The sequence below is a fragment of the Pseudophryne corroboree genome, unplaced genomic scaffold, assembly GCF_028390025.1.
Source record: "Pseudophryne corroboree isolate aPseCor3 unplaced genomic scaffold, aPseCor3.hap2 scaffold_584, whole genome shotgun sequence".
NCBI lineage: Eukaryota > Metazoa > Chordata > Amphibia > Anura > Myobatrachidae > Pseudophryne > Pseudophryne corroboree.
In genome coordinates, this window is record NW_026970183.1 from 69618 (window position 1) to 89511 (window position 19894).

General features: G+C 45.0%; 16 non-coding genes and 1 pseudogene across 16 annotated transcripts; 6 read left to right on the forward strand and 11 right to left on the reverse strand.

Annotated features, from left to right (window-relative positions):
* Window positions 1-5163: 5163 nt before the first annotated feature.
* Window positions 5164-5326, reverse strand: LOC135034542 (U1 spliceosomal RNA). The gene has a single exon (XR_010229717.1). It is a non-coding gene; the product is annotated as a U1 spliceosomal RNA (small nuclear RNA).
* Window positions 5327-5478: 152 nt separating this feature from the next.
* Window positions 5479-5642, reverse strand: LOC135034629 (U1 spliceosomal RNA). Its single transcript, XR_010229790.1, has one exon. It is a non-coding gene; the product is annotated as a U1 spliceosomal RNA (small nuclear RNA).
* Window positions 5643-6317: 675 nt separating this feature from the next.
* Window positions 6318-6480, reverse strand: LOC135034517 (U1 spliceosomal RNA). The gene has a single exon (XR_010229695.1). It is a non-coding gene; the product is annotated as a U1 spliceosomal RNA (small nuclear RNA).
* Window positions 6481-6632: 152 nt separating this feature from the next.
* Window positions 6633-6796, reverse strand: LOC135034617 (U1 spliceosomal RNA). Its single transcript, XR_010229778.1, has one exon. It is a non-coding gene; the product is annotated as a U1 spliceosomal RNA (small nuclear RNA).
* A 593-nt stretch (window positions 6797-7389) lies between these two features.
* Window positions 7390-7517, reverse strand: LOC135034558 (U1 spliceosomal RNA; annotated as a pseudogene).
* Window positions 7518-7661: 144 nt separating this feature from the next.
* Window positions 7662-7777, forward strand: LOC135034572 (U5 spliceosomal RNA). The gene has a single exon (XR_010229735.1). It is a non-coding gene; the product is annotated as a U5 spliceosomal RNA (small nuclear RNA).
* Window positions 7778-8047: 270 nt separating this feature from the next.
* LOC135034582 (U5 spliceosomal RNA) lies at window positions 8048-8163 on the forward strand. Its single transcript, XR_010229744.1, has one exon. It is a non-coding gene; the product is annotated as a U5 spliceosomal RNA (small nuclear RNA).
* Window positions 8164-8427: 264 nt separating this feature from the next.
* On the forward strand, window positions 8428-8543 carry LOC135034568 (U5 spliceosomal RNA). The gene has a single exon (XR_010229731.1). It is a non-coding gene; the product is annotated as a U5 spliceosomal RNA (small nuclear RNA).
* Window positions 8544-8817: 274 nt separating this feature from the next.
* LOC135034570 (U5 spliceosomal RNA) lies at window positions 8818-8933 on the forward strand. The gene has a single exon (XR_010229733.1). It is a non-coding gene; the product is annotated as a U5 spliceosomal RNA (small nuclear RNA).
* A 275-nt stretch (window positions 8934-9208) lies between these two features.
* LOC135034574 (U5 spliceosomal RNA) lies at window positions 9209-9324 on the forward strand. Its single transcript, XR_010229737.1, has one exon. It is a non-coding gene; the product is annotated as a U5 spliceosomal RNA (small nuclear RNA).
* Window positions 9325-9598: 274 nt separating this feature from the next.
* Window positions 9599-9714, forward strand: LOC135034584 (U5 spliceosomal RNA). The gene has a single exon (XR_010229746.1). It is a non-coding gene; the product is annotated as a U5 spliceosomal RNA (small nuclear RNA).
* Window positions 9715-16589: 6875 nt separating this feature from the next.
* On the reverse strand, window positions 16590-16753 carry LOC135034505 (U1 spliceosomal RNA). The gene has a single exon (XR_010229684.1). It is a non-coding gene; the product is annotated as a U1 spliceosomal RNA (small nuclear RNA).
* A 150-nt stretch (window positions 16754-16903) lies between these two features.
* On the reverse strand, window positions 16904-17067 carry LOC135034618 (U1 spliceosomal RNA). Its single transcript, XR_010229779.1, has one exon. It is a non-coding gene; the product is annotated as a U1 spliceosomal RNA (small nuclear RNA).
* A 674-nt stretch (window positions 17068-17741) lies between these two features.
* Window positions 17742-17904, reverse strand: LOC135034534 (U1 spliceosomal RNA). Its single transcript, XR_010229711.1, has one exon. It is a non-coding gene; the product is annotated as a U1 spliceosomal RNA (small nuclear RNA).
* A 152-nt stretch (window positions 17905-18056) lies between these two features.
* On the reverse strand, window positions 18057-18220 carry LOC135034598 (U1 spliceosomal RNA). The gene has a single exon (XR_010229759.1). It is a non-coding gene; the product is annotated as a U1 spliceosomal RNA (small nuclear RNA).
* Window positions 18221-18894: 674 nt separating this feature from the next.
* Window positions 18895-19057, reverse strand: LOC135034535 (U1 spliceosomal RNA). The gene has a single exon (XR_010229712.1). It is a non-coding gene; the product is annotated as a U1 spliceosomal RNA (small nuclear RNA).
* A 152-nt stretch (window positions 19058-19209) lies between these two features.
* LOC135034592 (U1 spliceosomal RNA) lies at window positions 19210-19373 on the reverse strand. Its single transcript, XR_010229754.1, has one exon. It is a non-coding gene; the product is annotated as a U1 spliceosomal RNA (small nuclear RNA).
* Window positions 19374-19894: the final 521 nt, after the last annotated feature.

Consider the following 19894-nt stretch of genomic DNA (forward strand, 5'->3'; position numbering starts at 1 on the left):
CCGGAACCACGTTTCTCACTGCCCAGGATGCCAAGGCCTCAGTTATCCGCTTTGCAGCAGGATGACTGCTGTGATATTTCATCTTCCTCGCAAAGGACTGTTGGACAGTCAATTGCTTGGTGGAAGTAGTAAAAGTGGTCTTACGACTTCCCCTCTGGGATGACCATCGACTCCCAGCAGCAACAACAGCAGCGCCAGCAGCAGTAGGCGTTACACTCAAGGATGCATCGGAGGAATCCCAGGCAGGAGAGAACTCGTCAGAATTGCCAGTGACATGGCCTGCAGGACTATTGGCATTCCTGGGGAAGGAGGAAATTGACACTGAGGGAGTTGGTGGGGTGGTTTGCGTGAGCTTGGTTACAAGAGGAAGGGATTTACTGGTCAGTGGACTGCTTCCGCTGTCGCCCAAAGTTTTTGAACTTGTCACTGACTTATGATGAATGCGCTGCAGGTGACGTATAAGGGAGGATGTTCCGAGGTGGTTAACGTCCTTACCCCTACTTATTACAGCTTGACAAAGGCAACACACGGCTTGACACCTGTTGTCCGCATTTCTGTTGAAATACTTCCACACCGAAGAGCTGATTTTTTTTGTATTTTCACCAGGCATGTCAATGGCCATATTCCTCCCACGGACAACAGGTGTCTCGCCGGGTGCCTGACTTAAACAAACCACCTCACCATCAGAATCCTCCTTGTCAATTTCCTCCCCAGCGCCAGCAACACCCATATTCTCCTCATCCTGGTGTACTTCAACACTGACATCTTCAATCTGACTATCAGGAACTGGACTGCGGGTGCTCCTTCCAGCACTTGCAGGGGGCGTGCAAATGGTGGAAGGTGCATGCTCTTCACGTCCAGTGTTGGGAAGGTCAGGCATCGCAACCGACACAATTGGACTCTCCTTGTGGATTTGTGATTTTGAAGAACGCACAGTTCTTTGCTGTGCTTTTGCCAGCTTAAGTCTTTTCATTTTTCTAGCGAGAGGCTGAGTGCTTCCATCCTCATGTGAAGCTGAACCACTAGCCATGTAGATAGGCCAGGGCCTCAGCCGTTCCTTGCCACTCCGTGTGGTAAATGGCATATTGGCAAGTTTACGCTTCTCCTCCGACGATTTTTATTTAGATTTTTGAGTCATTTTTTTACTGATCTTTTGTGTTTTGGATTTTACATGCTCTGTACTATGACATTGGGCATCGGCCTTGGGAGACGACGTTGATGGAATTTCATCGTCTCGGCCATGACTAGTGGCAGCAGCTTCAGCACGAGGTGGAAGTGGATCTTGATCTTTCCCTATTTTTGGAACCTCAACATTTTTGTTCTCCATATTTTAATAGGCACAACTAAAAGGCACCTCAGGTAAACAATGGAGATCGATGGATACTAGTATACTTATGGATGACGAGTGACTGACGACACAGAGGTAGCTACAGCCGTGGACTACCGTACTGCGTCTGCTAGTATAGAGATGATAATTAATGATATAAAAAAATATATATATATAACTACTGTAGGTATATATAATATAATGACGGACCTGGTGGACACTGTCAGCAGACTGCTAAACTACTAGTATGAAGAAGATAGAAAAAAACTTCCACCACAGGTAGGTAGGTATACAATTATGGACGAGCACTGACGACACAGAGATAGCCACAGCCGTGGCCTACCGTACTGCGTCTGCTAGTATAGAGATGATAATTAATGATATAAAAAAAAATATATATAACTACTGTAGGTATATATAATATAATGACGGACCTGGTGGACACTGTCAGCAGACTGCTAAACTACTAGTATGAAGAAGATAGAAAAAAAAAACCACCACAGTTAGGTATACAATTATGGACGAGTGACGACACAGAGGTAGGTACAGCCGTGGACTACCGTACTGCGTCTGCTAGTATAGATAATATACTAAATATATTACTACTGTAGGTATATAATATAATGACGGACCTGGTGGACACTGTCAGCAGACTCCTAAACTACTAGTATGAAGAAGATAGAAAAAAAAACCCCACCACAGGTAGGTATACAATTATGGACGAGCACTGACGACACAGAGGTAGGTACAGCCGTGGACTACCGTACTGCATCTGCTAGTATAGATAATATAATAAATATATTACTACTGTAGGTATATAATATAATGACGGACCTGGTGGACACTGTCAGCAGACTGCTAAACTGCTAGTATGAAGAAGATAAAAAAAAACCCCACCACAGGTAGGTAGGTATACAATTATGGACGAGCACTGACGACACAGAGATAGCCACAGCCGTGGACTACCGTACTGCGTCTGCTAGTATAGATAATATAATAAATATATTACTACTGTAGGTATATAATATAATGATGGACCTGGTGGACACTGTCAGTAGACTCCTAAACTACTAGTATGAAGAAGATAGAAAAAAAAAAACCACCACAGGTAGGTAGGTATACAATTATGGACGAGCACTGACGACACAGAGATAGCCACAGCCGTGGACTACCGTACTGCGTCTGCTAATATAGAGATGATAAAGATGAAAAAAAATATATAACACTACTGCAGGTAAATATTTATATAATATATGTATGACGGACCTGCTGGACACTGTCAGCAGAATGCATTTATAGAATAAAAAAAAAACACCACAGGAGTGTTTAACTTTTTCAGGCAGACAATATACTGGTGGTCACACTGGCAGCAAAAGTGTGCACTGTACTCCTGCTATAACTGCTCCCCAGTCTCCCCCACAATTAAGCTGTGTGAGCAGTGAGCACTCAGCACAGTCAGATATACATAGATGATATATCATGCAGCACACTGAGGCTGAGCACAGATATGGTATGTGTATCGTTTTTTTTCAGGCAGAGAACGGATTATAAATAATAAAACTGGTGGTCACTATCAGCAAAACTCTGCACTACTGAGTACTCCTGACAAGTTCAACTGCTCCCCAAATTAGTAGTAAATCAAATGTCACTCGTCTCTATCTTCTAATCTAAACGGAGAGGACGCCAGCCACGTCCTCTCCCTATCAATCTCAATGCACGTGTGAAAATGGCGGCGACGCGCGGCTCCTTATATAGAATCCAAGTCTCGTGAGAATCCGACAGCGGGATGATGACGTTCGGGCGCGCTCGGGTTAACCGAGCAAGGCGAGAGGATCCGAGTCTGCTCGGACCCGAGCAAAAAAGGGTGAAGCTCGGGCGGGTTCGGATTCCGAGGAACCGAACCCGCTCATCTCTTATGGCCACCCAGCATGACGCCTCCCTTCTTGACCATGCTGTAATTGCAGTCGCACTGCAGTTCAGCGTGATCATAAAAAATGGTGTAGCCTCCTGCTGGTGCAGACTGTATGTGCGCGCAGGAAGCCGCCACCATTTTTGTGATCACAGCGGCTGAATGTGATGTCATACAGCTGCTGTGACCACGCCCCCTGTGTCTCCTCCATTGCAGACCCCATTTTGAAGCCTTGCCCCCGCACCGCTCCATCCCTGACTTGGAAATGGAGTGTTGCTGACCCCCCTCTCCCCCCCTGCCCCGATTGACAGGCAGAGGCGATCGCATTCTCTGTGGGGTGCTGCAGAAAATGCAGGCACATGCGTATGCTCTTAGCAATTTTTGCAGTTGGATCACTTATTGTGATTGCAATCCAACCTAAATCAGGCCCTATTACCTATCACAATGCGCTGCGGGCAGTACAAAATTGGTTTAATATAGGAGAAAACCCCCCAGACCTGTGCTCCTTAACTGTACCTGGTGGCTAGTGGAGCGGCTGCCCAGTAATCAGTGTCCACGCCAGTGCGCACACGGTCCACCCCCTACGGCCACGCTCCCCTTCATCAGCGGCCTCGTGATCCGGAAGGGCGGTGTGTGTGTGACTGACCTTAGGAAGAATCCGGAGCCTCCGCTGCAGTGACCCAGCAACCAGGGCACGGGAGTATACAGTGCCGCTGGGAGTGATGAAGCTGCAGTAAAGATGTCTATTAGACCTAGCCTGCTGCAGCCCTTGTAGATTCTCATAAAACAAGTTCTTCTTTTCTTGTCAAAATGAATAGCTAAGAATTGGCTTCCTGAGGCAGGCCCCTGTTAAGTGGCCTGCTACTGAAGGCACCAACTACAAACTGAGCTCCCTGTTCATGGAAGCGGGGTTATAGAGGAGGATGCGCTGAGCATCTTGGGAACAGTCAAAAGCTTTGAGTCGGTTGGTGCCTCAGATCAAGATCCTACTCTACACCCCAATGTGAATCCTTGTGGAGTCCTGTGTACCCCACAGAAGAAATTAATGTGTCACACCCATTGGCATCAACCTTAGAATAGCTGCTGATGGGCACAATTGAGAAAGGAAGGGGGGGGGGGGACATTTGAATCCAGCACATAGATGCAATTCAAATATGTAATTTGTACCTTCCTATTTTAAAATATAATGGATGAACTTCACCCTGTGAGAACAATCTTCATGATCAAGAGATCTCATATGCAAAATAAGTATGAGTTGGGATAGGGCTGGGGAGGGTGGCTGCTCGGGCAGCCCCTCCCCCATCAAGTTAAGGAGATTCAACTGAGGAAGCACAAGGGAACTCTCGTCTGGGGACAACAACTGCAGGGAGACCACATCTTTTCAGATGAACATGGGAGGGCGGAAGGCTGCCTAATACTGAAGCACCATCAAATATCAAACCATATGCAACAACTAGTACAAGCATTCCTGGGGGAAGGTCTGCAGCAGACGGATTTGCATACGGTGATGTCATCCAAGCAGTGGGCCAAAGTTGGCTGGAACCCTCATCTGCATATGAAAAGAGAAAAGGGGCATGCAGGGCATGGCGGCCTTTTGCGGTGCTTGGATGACCCCTAGTTCGCATTAAACACCCCCACCCTCCTTTGGTGTGGGGCTCATGTTGGCTATGCCCCAGCCCCTGAAGCATTCAAGCTGATTTCTTGCAGCAGCTGGGCACTGTAACAGCTCCAGAGCTGCTCTGTAAGGCAACTAAAAGGGTGTGGGCCCTGCAGCACTACCTGTAGTTCGCATTGTGCGTTGGAAGGCACAAAGTAAGCAGACGGGAGAAGTCAGGATAGTGCGCAAGGGCATAGAAGGGAGTGGCTCCAGAAAAGAGAAGTGGAAACAGACAGCAAACTAGGCTGGAGAGAGACCTGAGACAAAGAGATCTGAATTATACGAGAGCCGACCAGGGGAAACACAAATTATGCAATCAAGTTTCCCACATTTGGGGAAATCACAGGAGCAGCACACCCAGAGTGCAATGGGTGAGCCTTGCCCTGGGAGAAGCACCTTCATGATCATAGTATCTCACCTGGCAGGTAAGTAGGAGTTGGGCTAGAGCTGGGGAGGGTCACTGCTCGGGCACCCCCCTGTCAAGTGAAGGAGATCCAACTGAGGCAGCACAAGGGAACTCTCGAAAGAAGAACAAGGCTAGAGGAATATATGAGACAAAGAAATCTGACTTTTACCAGAGCTGACCAGAGGAAAACACAAACACAGTCCCCCACTACCACAAAAAATGCAGGCGAGTTTCCCACATTTGGGGAAATCACAGGGGTCAGCATACCCAGAATGCAATGAATGAACCTCACCCTGGGTGAACAATCTTCATGACCATGGTGTCTCCTATGCAAAATAAGTATGATTTGGGATAGGGCTGGGAGGGCCGCTGCTCAGGCACATCTCTGTCAAGTAAAGGAGATTCAACTGAGGCAGCACAAGGGAACTCTCATCTGGGGACAACAACTGCAGGGAGAACACATATTTTCAGATGAACATGGGAGGGCAGAAGGCTGCCTAATACTGAAGCACCCCCAAACAACAAACCAAATGCAACAACTAGTGCAAGCATTCCTGGGGCAAGGCCTGCAGCAGATGGATTTGCATATGGTGATGTCATCCAAGCAGTGGGTCAAAGTTGGCTTCAACCCTCATCTGCATATGAAAAGAGAAAAGGGGCGTGCAGGGCATGGCGGCCTTTTGCGGTGCTTGGATTACCCCTAGTTCGCATTAAACACCCCCACCCACCTTTGGTGTGGGGCTCATGTTGGCCATGCCCCATCCCCTGAAGCATTCAAGCTGATTTCTTGCAGCAGCTGGGCACTGTAACAGCTCCAGAGCTGCTCTTTAAGGCAAGTAAAAGATTGTGTGGGCCCTGCAGCACTACCTGTAGTTTGCATTGTGCATTGGAAGGCACAAAGTAAGCAGACGGGAGGAGAAGTCAGGATAGTGCACAAGGGTATAGAAGGGAGGGGCTCAAGATAAAAGAAGTGGAAACAGACAGCAAACTAGGCTGGAGAAAGACCTGAGACAAAGAGATCTGAATTATACGAGAGCCGACCAGAGGAAACACAAATTATGCAGTCAAGTGTCCCACATTTGGGGAAATCGTAGGAGCAGCACACCCAGAGTGCAATGGGTGAGCCTTGCCCTGGGAGAAGCACCTTCCTGATCATAGTATCTCACCTGGCAGGTAAGTAGGAGTTGGGCTAGAGCTGGGGAGGGTCGCTGCTCGGGCACCCCCCTGTCAAGTGAAGGAGATCCACCTGAGGCAGCACAAGGGAACTCTCGAAAGAAGAACAAGGCTAGAGGAAAATCTGAGACAAAGAAATCTGAGTTTTAACAGAGCTGACCAGAGGAAAGCACAAACACAGTCCCCCACTACCACAAATAATGCAGTCGAGTTTCCCACATTTGGGTAAATCACAGGGGTCAGCATACCCAAAATGCAATGAATGAACCTCACCCTGGGAGAACAATCTTCATGACCATGGTATCTCCTATGCAAAATAAGTATGATTTGGGATAGGGCTGGGGAGGGCCGCTGCTCATGCACATCTCTGTCAAGTAAAGGAGATTCAACTGAGGCAGCACAAGGGAACTCTCATCTGGGGACAACAACTGCAGGGAGAACACATATTTTCAGATGAACATGGGAGGGCAGAAGGCTGCCTAATACTGAAGCACCCCCAAACAACAAACCAAATGCAACAACTAGTGCAAGCATTCCTGGGGGAAGTTCTGCAGAAGACGGATTTGCATACGGTGATGTCATCCAAGCAGTGGGCCAAAGTTGGCTGGAACCCTCATCTGCATATGAAAAGAGAAAAGGGGTATGCAGGGCATGGCGGCCTTTTGCGGCGCTTGGATGACCCTTAGTTCGCATTAAACACCCCCACCCTCCTTCGGTGTGGGGCTCATGTTGGCCATGCCCCATCCCCTGAAGCATTCAAGCTGATTTCTTGCAGCAGCTTGGCACTGTATCAGCTCCAGAGCTGCTCTGTAAGGCAAGTAAAAGGGTGTGGGCCCTGCAGCACTACCTGTAGTTTGCATTGTGCATTGGAAGGCACAAAGTAAGCAGACAGGAGGAGAAGTCAGGATAGTGCACAAGGGTATAAAAGCGAGTTTCCCACATTTGGGAAAATCACAGGGGTCAGCATACCCAGAATGCAATGAATGAACCTCACCCTGGGAGAACAATCTTCATGACCATGGTATCTCCTATGCAAAATAAGTATGATTTGGGATAGGGCTGGGGAGGGCCGCTGCTCAGGCACATCTCTGTCAAGTAAAGGAGATTCAACTGAGGCAGCACAAGGGAACTCTCATCTGGGGACAACAACTGCAGGGAGAACACATATTTTCAGATAAAAATCTTGGTCATGCTCTGGTTTCTCTTCAGAACGAACAAATCTTTCGCCTTTTATTAAAGATTTCCGTGGAGAGGAGCAAAACCGAGTTTTATCTCAATTTTTGCATGCCCCATCTTTTTGGGGTTTCTTTTATCGGTTAAAAGATAGAATGAGTGTGCTTTAATGTAAGCTCATTTGCATAGAAATGACAGTAAATGTTTGTTTCTTTTCAAACAGAACTTTCTTGACCATGCTACTTGCTTGAAAGATCTGGGAGCACATGGAATACAGTACAAACCATGCTTATAGCAAGGAGAAGCCAGGTGAGAAATCTGCTTACTTTCAAGTTGGGCGCTCACTTTGATCTGAATGAGGACTGCTGGCACAGCATTTAGGCGACAGGTGGAATCTTGGTCATGCTCTGGTTTCTCTTCAGAACGAACAAATCTTTCGCCTTTTATTAAAGATTTCTGTGGAGAGGAGCAAAACTGAGTTTTATCTCAATTTTTGCATGCCCCATATTATTGGGGTTTCTTTTATCAGTTTCTTGTTAGCTTTAATGTAAGTTTATTTGCATAACAATGACTATAAATGTCTATTTCTTTTCAAGCAGAACTTTCTTGACCATTCTAATTGCTTGAAAGATCTGGGAGCACATGGAAAAGAGTACAAACCATGCTTATAGCAAGGGGAAGCCTGGTGAGAAATCTGCTTTCTTTCTTTCAAATTGGGTGCTCACTTTGCGCTGAATGAGGACTGCTGGCATGGCACTCAGGCGACAGGTGGAATCTTAGTCATACTCTGGTTTCTCTTCAAAACGAACAGATCTTTCGCCTTTTACTAAAGATTTCCGTGGAGAGGAGCAAAACTGAGTTTTATCTCAATTTTTGCATGCTCCGTCTTATTGGGGTTTCTTTTATCGGTTTAAAGATAGAACGAGTGTGCTTTAATGTAAGCTCATTTGCATAGAAATGACAGTAAATGTTTGTTTCTTTTCAAACAGAACTTTCTTGACTATACTAAATGCTTGAAAGATCTGGGAGCACATGGAAAAGAGTACAAACCATGTTTATAGCAAGGGGAAGCCTGGTGAGAAATCTGCTTTCTTTCTTTCAAATTGGGTGCTCACTTTGAGCTGAATGAGGACTGCTGGCATGGCACTCAGGCGACAGGTGGAATCTTGGTCATGTTCTGGTTTCTCTTCAGAACGAACAAATCTTTCGCCTTTTACTAAAGATTTCCGTGGAGAGGAGCAAAACTGAGTTTTATCTCAATTTTTGCATGCCCCATCTTATTGGGATTTTATTTTATCGGTTTAAAGATAGAACGAGTGTGCTTTAATGTAAGCTCATTTGCATAGAAATGACAGTAAATGTTTGTTTCTTTTCAAACAGAACTTTCTTGACCACACTAATTGCTTGAAAGATCTGGGAGCACATGGAAAAGAGTACAAACCATGTTTATAGCAAGGGGAAGCCTGGTGAGAAATCTGCTTTCTTTCTTTCAAATTGGGTGCTCACTTTGAGCTGAATGAGGATTGCTGGCATGGCACTCAGGCGACAGGTGGAATCTTGGTCATGCTCTGGTTTCTCTTCAAAACGAACAGATCTTTCGCCTTTTACTAAAGATTTCCGTGGAGAGGAGCAAAACTGAGTTTTATCTCAATTTTTGCATGCTCCGTCTTATTGGGGTTTCTTTTATCGGTTTAAAGATAGAACGAGTGTGCTTTAATGTAAGCTCATTTGCATAGAAATGACAGTAAATGTTTGTTTCTTTTCAAACAGAACTTTCTTGACTATACTAATTGCTTGAAAGATCTGGGAGCACATAGAAAAGAGTACAAACCATGTTTATAGCAAGGGGAAGCCTGGTGAGAAATCTGCTTTCTTTCATTCAAATTGGGTGCTCACTTTCAGCTGAATGAGAACTGCTGGCATGGCACTCAGGCGACAGGTGGCATCTTGGTCATGCTCTGGTTTCTCTTCAGAACTAACAAATATTTCGCCTTTTATTAAAGATTTCCGTGGAGAGGAGCAAAACTGAGTTTTATCTCAATTTTTGCATGCCCCATATTATTGGGGTTTCTTTTATCAGTTTAAAGACAGAACGAGTGTGCTTTCTTGTTAGCTTTAATGTAAGTTTATTTGCATAACAATGACAGTAAATGTTGTTTCTTTTCAAACAGAACTTTCTTGACCATGCTACTTGCTTAAAGGTCTGGGAGCACATGGAAAACAGTACAAACCATGCAGTATCACAAGAGCCTTTATTTGATCTTTCATGAAGATAGAGCAGAATTGAGGACACGTCAACAATTTCTGCCGAAGGTGGTTCATCTTTCCACATGGTGCCTTTGGCCACTGACACCTTCGTTGAGTCAAAGTCTCTGGCTGTGGTCAGAACTTTGAAAATGTATGTCACCAGAACGGTTCAGATTAGGAAAACAGAGGCTCTGTTTGTCCTGTATGCTCCCAACAGGATTTGGTGTCCTGCTTCCATGCAGACCATTATGCGCTGGATCTGTGGTAAGATTCAGCATGCTCGTTCCACGGCAGGATTGCCGTTACTGAAGTAGGTGAAGACCCATTCTACTAGAAAGGTGGGTTCATCCTTGGCAGCTGGTCGGGGAGTCTCGGCATTGCAACTTTGCCGAGCAGCTATTTAGTAAACACTTTTGCTAAGTTTTACAAGTTTGATACCTTGGCTGATGATAACCTTAAGTTGGGTCATTCGGTGCTGCAGAGTCGTACGCACTCTCCCACCCGTTCAAGAGCTTTGGTATAACCCCATGGTTCTTAATGTGACCCCAGCATCCTCTAGGTCGTATGAGAAAATAGGATTTTAATACCTACCGGTAAATCCTTTTCTCTTAGTCTGTAGAGGATGCTGGGCACCCGTCCCAGTCCATACTGTGTCTGCAGTTATTACTTGTGGTTATACACATGTTGTGTTATGGTTCTGGTCAGCTTTTTGCTGCAATTGTTCATGCCGTTGGCTTGTGTTCTGTTGAATGCCACGTTCTGCGGCATGTTTAAGGTGTGAGCTGGTAAGATGCTCACCTTAGTTTAACAATAAATCCTTTCCTCGAAATGTCCGTCTCCCTGGGCACAGTTCCTATAACTGGAGTCTGGAGGAGGGGCATAGAGGGAGGAGCCAGTTCACACCCTTTGAAAGTCTTAAAGTGCCCATGTCTCTTGCGGATCCCGTCTATACCCCATGGTTCTTAATGTGACCCCAGCATCCTCTACGGACTAAGAGAAAATAATGCCCTTGCGCACTATCCTGACTTCTCCTCCCGTCTGCTTACTTTGTGCCTTCCAACGCACAATGCGAACTACAGGTGGTGCTGCAGGGCCCACACCCTTTTACTTGCCTTACAGAACAGCTCTGGAGCTGTTACAGTGCCCAGCTGCTGCAAGAAATCAGCTTGAATGCTTCAGGGGATGGGGCATGGCCAACATGAGCCCCACACCAAAGGAGGGTGGGGGTGTTTAATGTGAACTAGGGGTCATCCAAGCACTGCAAAAGGCCGCCATGCCCTGCATGCCCCTTTTCTCTTTTCATATGCAGATGAGGGTTCCAGTCAACTTTGGCCCACTGCTTGGATAACATCACCGTATGCAAATCCGTCTGCTGCAGACCTTCCCCCAGGAATGCTTGTACTAGTTGTTGCATATGGTGCTTCAGTATTAGGCAGCCTTCCGCCCTCCCATGTTCATCTGAAAAGATGTGGTCTCCCTGCAGTTGTTGTCCCCAGACGAGAGTTCCCTTGTGCTTCCTCAGTTGAATCTCCTTAACTTGACGGGGGAGGTGCTGCCCGAGCAGCCCTCCCCAGCCCTATCCCAACTCATATTTATTTTGCATATGAGATCTCTTGATCATGAAGATTGTTCTCACAGGGTGAGGTTCATCCATTATATTTTAAAATAGGAAGGTACGAATTACATATTTGAATTGCATCTATGTGCTGGATTCAAATGTCCCCCCCCCTTCCTTTCTCAATTGTGCCCGTCAGCAGCTATTCTAAGGTTGCTGCCAATGGGTGTGACACATTAATTTTAGTGGAGGAAAGTGCAGTGCACCAAAACATAAGCTGACACAATCATGGAGAATGCGCCAGCATATATGCTCTTCTATCTATATTTTGCAAACCTGCTCTTGTCCCCTCCAGCTGCTCTATGTAGATTTAACGTCTGGCAAGGTGCATAACCCACTGACAAGCAGGAACACTCCTGCATGAGTTTTCTCTCTCACTAGCTGGATGATACACAATCATTTGCATGCGCTCCACTTCCGACACACCACCCACCCAACCACCCAGTCACCAGAGCCACCCACAAGCCAACTGGCTCCGTGATTTAATTTGCACAGTGTAGTCATCCAGGCAGCATGTCCTTCTCAATGGAAGGATCTCTGGTTCCATGGAATCTTCCGCATTGGAATGCTGCGGAACAAAAAGGATTTAAATATTCAGCTTGCTAGCATTCAATGTACCTGCGGCTTGGCTCTAGCACATGGGTCTTCATCCTGTGGCCCTCCAGCTGCTGTGAAACTACACATCCCAGCATGCCCTGCCACAGTTTTGCTATTAAGGTATGCTAAAACTGAGGCAGGGCATGCTGGGATGTGTAGTTCCACAGCAGCTGGAGGGTCGCAGGTTGAAGACCCATGTTTTAGCATGCCTGTTCTATGATGCATGTTCCATGATGTCACAATCAGCTTGGAATGGGGTGTCTAGCAGGCATTTGCTGACAGCCACTTGAGGGAGACACACATCAGGAGATGCAGCATATCGGAGGTCTTCGATGCCTTTCCAGCAAATGCACACCACCTGCTGCTGGTCTGGACACAAAACAATGCCCACAATCGAAGTCCCAAAATGCCCAACTACAGGATTCATGTAAGTAGTGAATTTAGGAATGAATTTAGAAGTAGGAAATTAAGTTAGTTCACAAGTACATTCAAATTCAGATCTAAAGACTAAACACAAAACACAAAATAAGACTCCACAGAGCAATTATCAGGTGTCTTTATTAATTGTTGCATTTAAAAAATCAAGCAATTAGGGAGCACAATGTTGCGACAATGTAACCCTATTTGCAAAATAGTACTAAATAAGTTTGTCGATGTAAGACATTTGCAAAGGCGCAAACAAAACACGCTGGAAAATGCAACTGAATCTGTTTTTGGAGGTTAGAAAAGATGCAGGATCAAGTAGCTCCATGGGTAGGGTGTTTGATTAGAATTCAACAGGTTATAGGTTTGAATCCTGGGTATGATAGTTTGAGGTGTTATTTAATAAAGCATGTTTATATATTAGTCACACATGGCTTACTTGTACAAATGGCATGTCACCAGTTAGTGCTGACTGCTGATATGCCATTTGCACTAAAACAAATTAAAATGGTAAAAGTTATTGTACTTTAAGTAAAAATAAAAGCTAAAATATCAATCCCAGTTTTGGATTACTTTAATGAACAAAAAAAAAATGCATATAGCAAAGGATAGTTTCAATCTGCCTACCTCTGGGTTATGGACCCAGCATGCTTCCATTACAGTACTCTGCTGCACATGTAAGTGCAAGAGATCCTGAAGCACTCACTCATCATGGGAAAGTGCCAATGTGTTTCTTCATTGGTTGATGGAAGAAACATCTTACAAAAACTCTCCACATTATTGACTTTTTAAAATGTTTCTAGGAATCGTTCTAGATGAATGCTTATTAGCCTTTGTCAGTATGGACTTTTACAAAGTGTTGCTGTGGCGCAATCAGTTACTGTGTAAGGCTATTAACCAAAAGGTTGGTGGTTCAATCCCACCCAGGGACGTAATTGACCTTGTTATCAGATTTTGGTGATCTTTATGTAGACAAGTGAAAATTTCAAACCCCCTCTTATGGTGTAGGGTACCTGGCCTTCTCTGATGTAATCAGAGTTAGATTTGATTCAGTGATTTTATAAAAACAGCTAGGAAGCACAATTTAGCAGTGGGTTGCAGAGAAAAAGAAATATGCTGGCAAAAAAATCCAATTGAGTGATTAAACAGCTTTTCATTTTCTGGCTTTATTTTTATGCTAACAAATTTGTTCTCTGAAAAGTGTCCACAAAGCCAAGTTTCTGATTAACACATTTGTAGGGATGGTTTTTAACCTATTACTAAATTAAACTTGCTTCATTGGAAAGGCAGCAAGATGCATCCTCATTTCAATATCTACTGAAATAATACAGGTTGACACCAGGAAACATTAACGCCACTGCATCCTTTGTGCTTTCTCATGTGGAAGTCTGTTTAATGTGAAAACAAGGTGATATCTAATTAGCACACAGGTAAGGAATTAAGAAAATCTTTATTTAAGGGTGAAGATGTTTCTCACAAAATCGTTGCCCCAATGCATCATTGAAATTCAAGCTGGAAAGATGATTTTAATATATCACTTGTACATTTTGTATTGCTCTTCTGGTGACAATGTAGTTTGTTTTTGTCAATTACCATTTTAATAATCGGGTAAAGAAAATTAAGTGGATTTTTGAAAGAAAACAATACTGTCAATATACTATTAAAACAAATGAAAATGGTAAAAGTTATTGTACTTTAAGTAAAAATAAAAGAGCAAAAATATCAATCCCAGTTTTGGATTACTTTAATTAACAAAAAAAAACGCATATAGCAGAGGATAGTTTCAATCTGCCTACCTCTGGGCTATGGACCCAGCATGCTTCCATTACAGTACTCTGCTGCACATGTAATTGCAAGAGATCCTGAAGCACTCACTCATCATGGGAAAGTACCAATGTGTTTCTTCATTGGTTGATGGAAGAAACATCTTACAAAAACTCTCCAGATTATTGACTATTTAAAGTTTTTCTAGGAAACGTTCTAGATGAATGCTTATTAGCCTTTGTCAGTATGTACTTTTGCAAAGTGTCGCTGTGGCGCAATCAGTTAGTGTGTACAGCTATTAACCAAAAGGTTGGTGGTTCAATCCCACCCAGGGATGTAATTGACCTTGTTATCAGATTTTGGTGATCTTTAAGTAGACAAGTCAAAATTTCAAAAACCCCTGTTATGGTGTAGGGTACCTGGCCTTCTCTGATGTAATCAGAGTTAGATTTGATTCAGTGATTTTATAAAAACAGCTAGGAAGCACAATTTAGCAGTGGTTTGCAGAGAAAAAGAAATATGCTGGCAAAAAAATCAAATTGAGTGATTAAACAGCTCTTCATTTTCTGGCTTTATTTTTATGCTAACAAATTTGTTCTCTGAAAAGTGTCCACAAAGCCAAGTATCTGATTAACATCTTTGTAGGGATGGTTTTTCACCTATTACTAAATTAAACTTGCTTCATTGGAAAGGCAGCAAGATGCATCCTCATTTCAATATCTACTGAAATAATACAGGTTGACACCAGGAAACATTAACGCCACTGCATCCTTGCTGCTTTCTCATGTGGAAGTCTGTTTAATGTGAAAACAAGGTGATATCTAATTAGCACACAGGTAAGGAATTAAGAAAATCTTTATTTAAGGGTGAAGATGTTTCTCACAAAATCGTTGCCCCAATGCATCATTGAAATTCAAGCTGGAAAGATGATTTTAATATATCACTTGTACATTTTGTATTGCTCTTCTGGTGACAATGTAGTTTGTTTTTGTCAATTACCATTTTAATAATAGGGTAAAGAAAATTAAGTGGATTTTTGAAAGAAAACAATACTGTCAATATACTATTAAAACAAATTAAAATGGTAAAAGTTATTGTACTTTAAGTAAAAATAAAAGAGCAAAAATATCAATCCCAGTTTTGGATTACTTTAATTAACAAAAAAAAAAATGCATATAGCAGAGGATAGTTTCAATCTGCCTACCTCTGGGTTAAGGGGCCCAGCATGCTTCCATTGCAGTACTCTGCTGCACATGTAAGTGCAAGAGATCCTGAAGCACTCACTCATCATGGGAAAGTACCAATGCGTTTCTTCATTGGTTGATGGAAGAAACATTTTACAAAAACTCTCCAGATTATTGACTTTTTAAAGTTTTCTAGGAAACGTTCTAGATGAATGCTTATTAACCTTTGTCAGTATGTACTTTTGCAAAGTGTCTCGGTGGTGCAATCGGTTAGTGTGTTTGGTTATTAACCAAAGGGTTGGTGGTTCAATCCCACCCAGGGATGTTATTGACCTTGTCATCAGATTTTGGTGATCTTTAAGTAGACAAGTCAAAATTTCAAACCCCCTCTTATGGTGTAGGGTACCTGGCCTTCTCTGATGTAATCAGAGTTAGATTTGATTAAGTGATTTTATAAAAGAACAGCTAGGAAGCACAACTTAGCAGTGGGTTGCAGAGAAAAAGAAATACGCTTGCAGAAAAATCCAATTGAGTGATTAAACAGCTCTTCATTTTCTGGCTTTATTTTTATGCTAACTAATTTGTTCTCTGAAAAGTGTCCACAAAGCCAAGTATCTGATTAACACCTTTGTAGGGATGGTTTTTCACCTATTACTAAATTAAACTTGCTTCATTGGAAAGGCAGCAAGTGATGTCATCCAAGCAGTGGGTCAAAGTTTGCTTCAACCCTCGTCTGCTTATGAAAAGAGAAAAGGGATATGCAGGGCATGGCGGCCTTTTGCGACGCTTGGATGACCCCTAGTTCGCATTAAACACCCCCACCCTCCTTCGGTGTGGGGCTCATGTTGGCCATGCCCCAGCCCCTGAAGCATTCAAGCTGATTTCTTGCAGCAGCTGGGTACTGTAACAGCTCCAGAGCTGCTCTGTAAGGCAAGTAAAAGGGTGTGGGCCCTGCAGCACTACCTGTAGTTTGCATTGTGCATTGGAAGGCACAAAGTAAGCAGACGGGAGGAGAAGTCAGGATAGTGCACAAGGTTATAGAAGGGAGGGGCTCAAGAAAAGAGAAGTGGAAACAGACAGCATACTAGGCTGGAGAGAGACCTGAGACAAAGAGATCTGAATTATACGAGAGCCGTCCAGGGGAAACACAAATTATGCAGTCAAGTTTCCCACATTTGGGGAAATCGCAAGGGGCAGCACACCCAGAGTGCAATGGGTGAGCCTTGCCCTGGGAGAAGCACCTTCATGATCATAGTATCTCACCTGGCAGGTTAGTAGGAGTTGGGCTAGAGCTGGGGAGGGTCGCTGCTCGGGCACTACCTTTCAAGTGAAGGAGATCCAACTGAGGCAGCACAAGGGAACTCTCAAAAGAAGAACAAGGCTAGAGGAAGATCTGAGACAAAGAAATCTGACTTTACCAGAGCTGACCAGAGGAAAGCACAAACACAGTCCACCACTACCACAAATAATGCAGTCGAGTTTCCCACATTTGGGGAAATCACAGGGGTCAGCATACACAGAATGCAATGAATGAACCTCACCCTGGGAAAACAATCTTCATGACAATAGTATCTCCTATGCAAAATAAGTATGATTTGGGATAGGGCTGGGGAGGGCCGCTGCTCAGGCACATCTCTGTCAAGTAAAGGAGATTCAACTGAGGCAGCACAAGGGAACTCTCATCTGGGGACAACAACTGCAGGGAGAACACATATTTTCAGATGAACATGGGGTGGCAGAAGGCTGCCTAATACTGAAGCACCCCCAAACAACAAACCAAATGCAACAACTAGTGCAAGCATTCCTGGGGGATGGCCTGCAGCAGATGGATTTGAATATGGTGATGTCATCCAAGCAGTGGGTCAAAGTTGGCTTCAACCCTTGTCTGCATATGAAAAGAGAAAAGGAGCGTGCAGGGCATGGAGGCCTTTTGTGGTGCTTGGATGACCCCTAGTTCGCATTAAGCACCCCCACCCTCCTTCGGTGTGGGGCTCATGTTGGCCATTCCCCAGCCCCTGAAGCATTCAAGCTGATTTCTTGCAGCAGCTGGGCACTGTAACAGCTCCAGAGCTGCTCTGTAAAGCAAGTAAAAGGGTGTGGGCCCTGCAGCACTACCCGTAGTTTGCATTGTGCATTGGGAGGCACAAAGTAAGCAGACGGGAGGAGAAGTCAGGATAGTGCACAAGGGTATAGAAGGGAGGGGCTCAAGAAAAAAGAAGTGGAACCAGACAGCAAACTAGGCTGGAGAGAGACCTGAGACAAAGAGATCTGAATTACATGAGAGCCGACCAGGGAAAACTCAAATTATGCAGTCAAGTTTCCCACATTTGGGGAAATCGCAGGGGCAGCACACCCAGAGTGCAATGGGTGAGCCTTGCCCTGGGAGAAGCAACTTCATGATCATAGTATCTCACCTGGCAGGTAAGTAGGAGTTGGGCTAGAGCTGGGGAGGGTCGCTGCTCGGGCACCCCCCTGTCAAGTGAAGGAGATCCAACTGAGGCAGCACAAGGGAACTCTCGAAAGAAGAACAAGGCTAGAGGAAGATCTGAGACAAAGAAATCTGAATTTTACCAGAGCTGACCAGAGGAAAGCACAAATACAGTCCCCCACTACCACAAATAATGCAGTCGAGTTTCCCACATTTGGGGAAATCACAGGGGTCAGCATACCCAGAATGCAATGAATGAACCTCACCCTGGGAAAACAATCTTCATGACAATAGTATCTCCTATGCAAAATAAGTATGATTTGGGATAGGGCTGGGGAGGGCCGCTGCTCAGGCACATCTCTGTCAAGTAAAGGAGATTCAACTGAGGCAGCACAAGGGAACTCTCATCTGGGGACAACAACTGCAGGGAGAACACATATTTTCAGATGAACATGGGGTGGCAGAAGGCTGCCTAATACTGAAGCACCCCCAAACAACAAACCAAATGCAACAACTAGTGCAAGCATTCCTGGGGGATGGCCTGCAGCAGATGGATTTGAATATGGTGATGTCATCCAAGCAGTGGGTCAAAGTTGGCTTCAACCCTTGTCTGCATATGAAAAGAGAAAAGGAGCGTGCAGGGCATGGAGGCCTTTTGTGGTGCTTGGATGACCCCTAGTTCGCATTAAGCACCCCCACCCTCCTTCGGTGTGGGGCTCATGTTGGCCATTCCCCAGCCCCTGAAGCATTCAAGCTGATTTCTTGCAGCAGCTGGGCACTGTAACAGCTCCAGAGCTGCTCTGTAAAGCAAGTAAAAGGGTGTGGGCCCTGCAGCACTACCCGTAGTTTGCATTGTGCATTGGGAGGCACAAAGTAAGCAGACGGGAGGAGAAGTCAGGATAGTGCACAAGGGTATAGAAGGGAGGGGCTCAAGAAAAAAGAAGTGGAACCAGACAGCAAACTAGGCTGGAGAGAGACCTGAGACAAAGAGATCTGAATTACATGAGAGCCGACCAGGGAAAACTCAAATTATGCAGTCAAGTTTCCCACATTTGGGGAAATCGCAGGGGCAGCACACCCAGAGTGCAATGGGTGAGCCTTGCCCTGGGAGAAGCAACTTCATGATCATAGTATCTCACCTGGCAGGTAAGTAGGAGTTGGGCTAGAGCTGGGGAGGGTCGCTGCTCGGGCACCCCCCTGTCAAGTGAAGGAGATCCAACTGAGGCAGCACAAGGGAACTCTCGAAAGAAGAACAAGGCTAGAGGAAGATCTGAGACAAAGAAATCTGAATTTTACCAGAGCTGACCAGAGGAAAGCACAAATACAGTCCCCCACTACCACAAATAATGCAGTCGAGTTTCCCACATTTGGGGAAATCACAGGGGTCAGCATACCCAGAATGCAATGAATGAACCTAACCCTGGGAGAACAATCTTCATGACCATGGTATCTCCTATGCAAAATAAGTATGATTTGGGATAGGGCTGGGGAGGGCCGTTGCTCAGGCACATCTCTGTCAAGTAAGTTGCATTTGATTTGTTGTTTGGGGGTGCTTCAGTATTAGGCAGCCTTCTGCCCTACCATGTTCATCTGAAAATATGTGTTCTCCCTGCAGTTGTTGTCCCCAGATGAGAGTTCCCTTGTGCTGCCTCAGTTGAATCTCCTTTTGGAGAAGACCTCAATAAGATTGTAGCTGATCTGGCTACTGCTAAAACAGCTTGCCTACCTAGTATGACTCCTACCACGCAGAAGGCTAAAAGTACTTTTCTTGGCCCTTTCATCCTCCAGGTAAAGCGTACCCAAGGTCAGGCATACCCAAAGCAAGCTCATGTTTCCAGACCTGCCAAGCCCAGACTGAAGCAATCCTGGGCTGCCCATCAGCCTGCTTCCAAAACGGACAAGCCTGCCGCATGACGGTGCAGGCCTCCCTCTGGGGGATCCCAGGGTGGGGGGCCCGACTTCTAGGTTTGGCAAAGAAAGGTATAATTCTA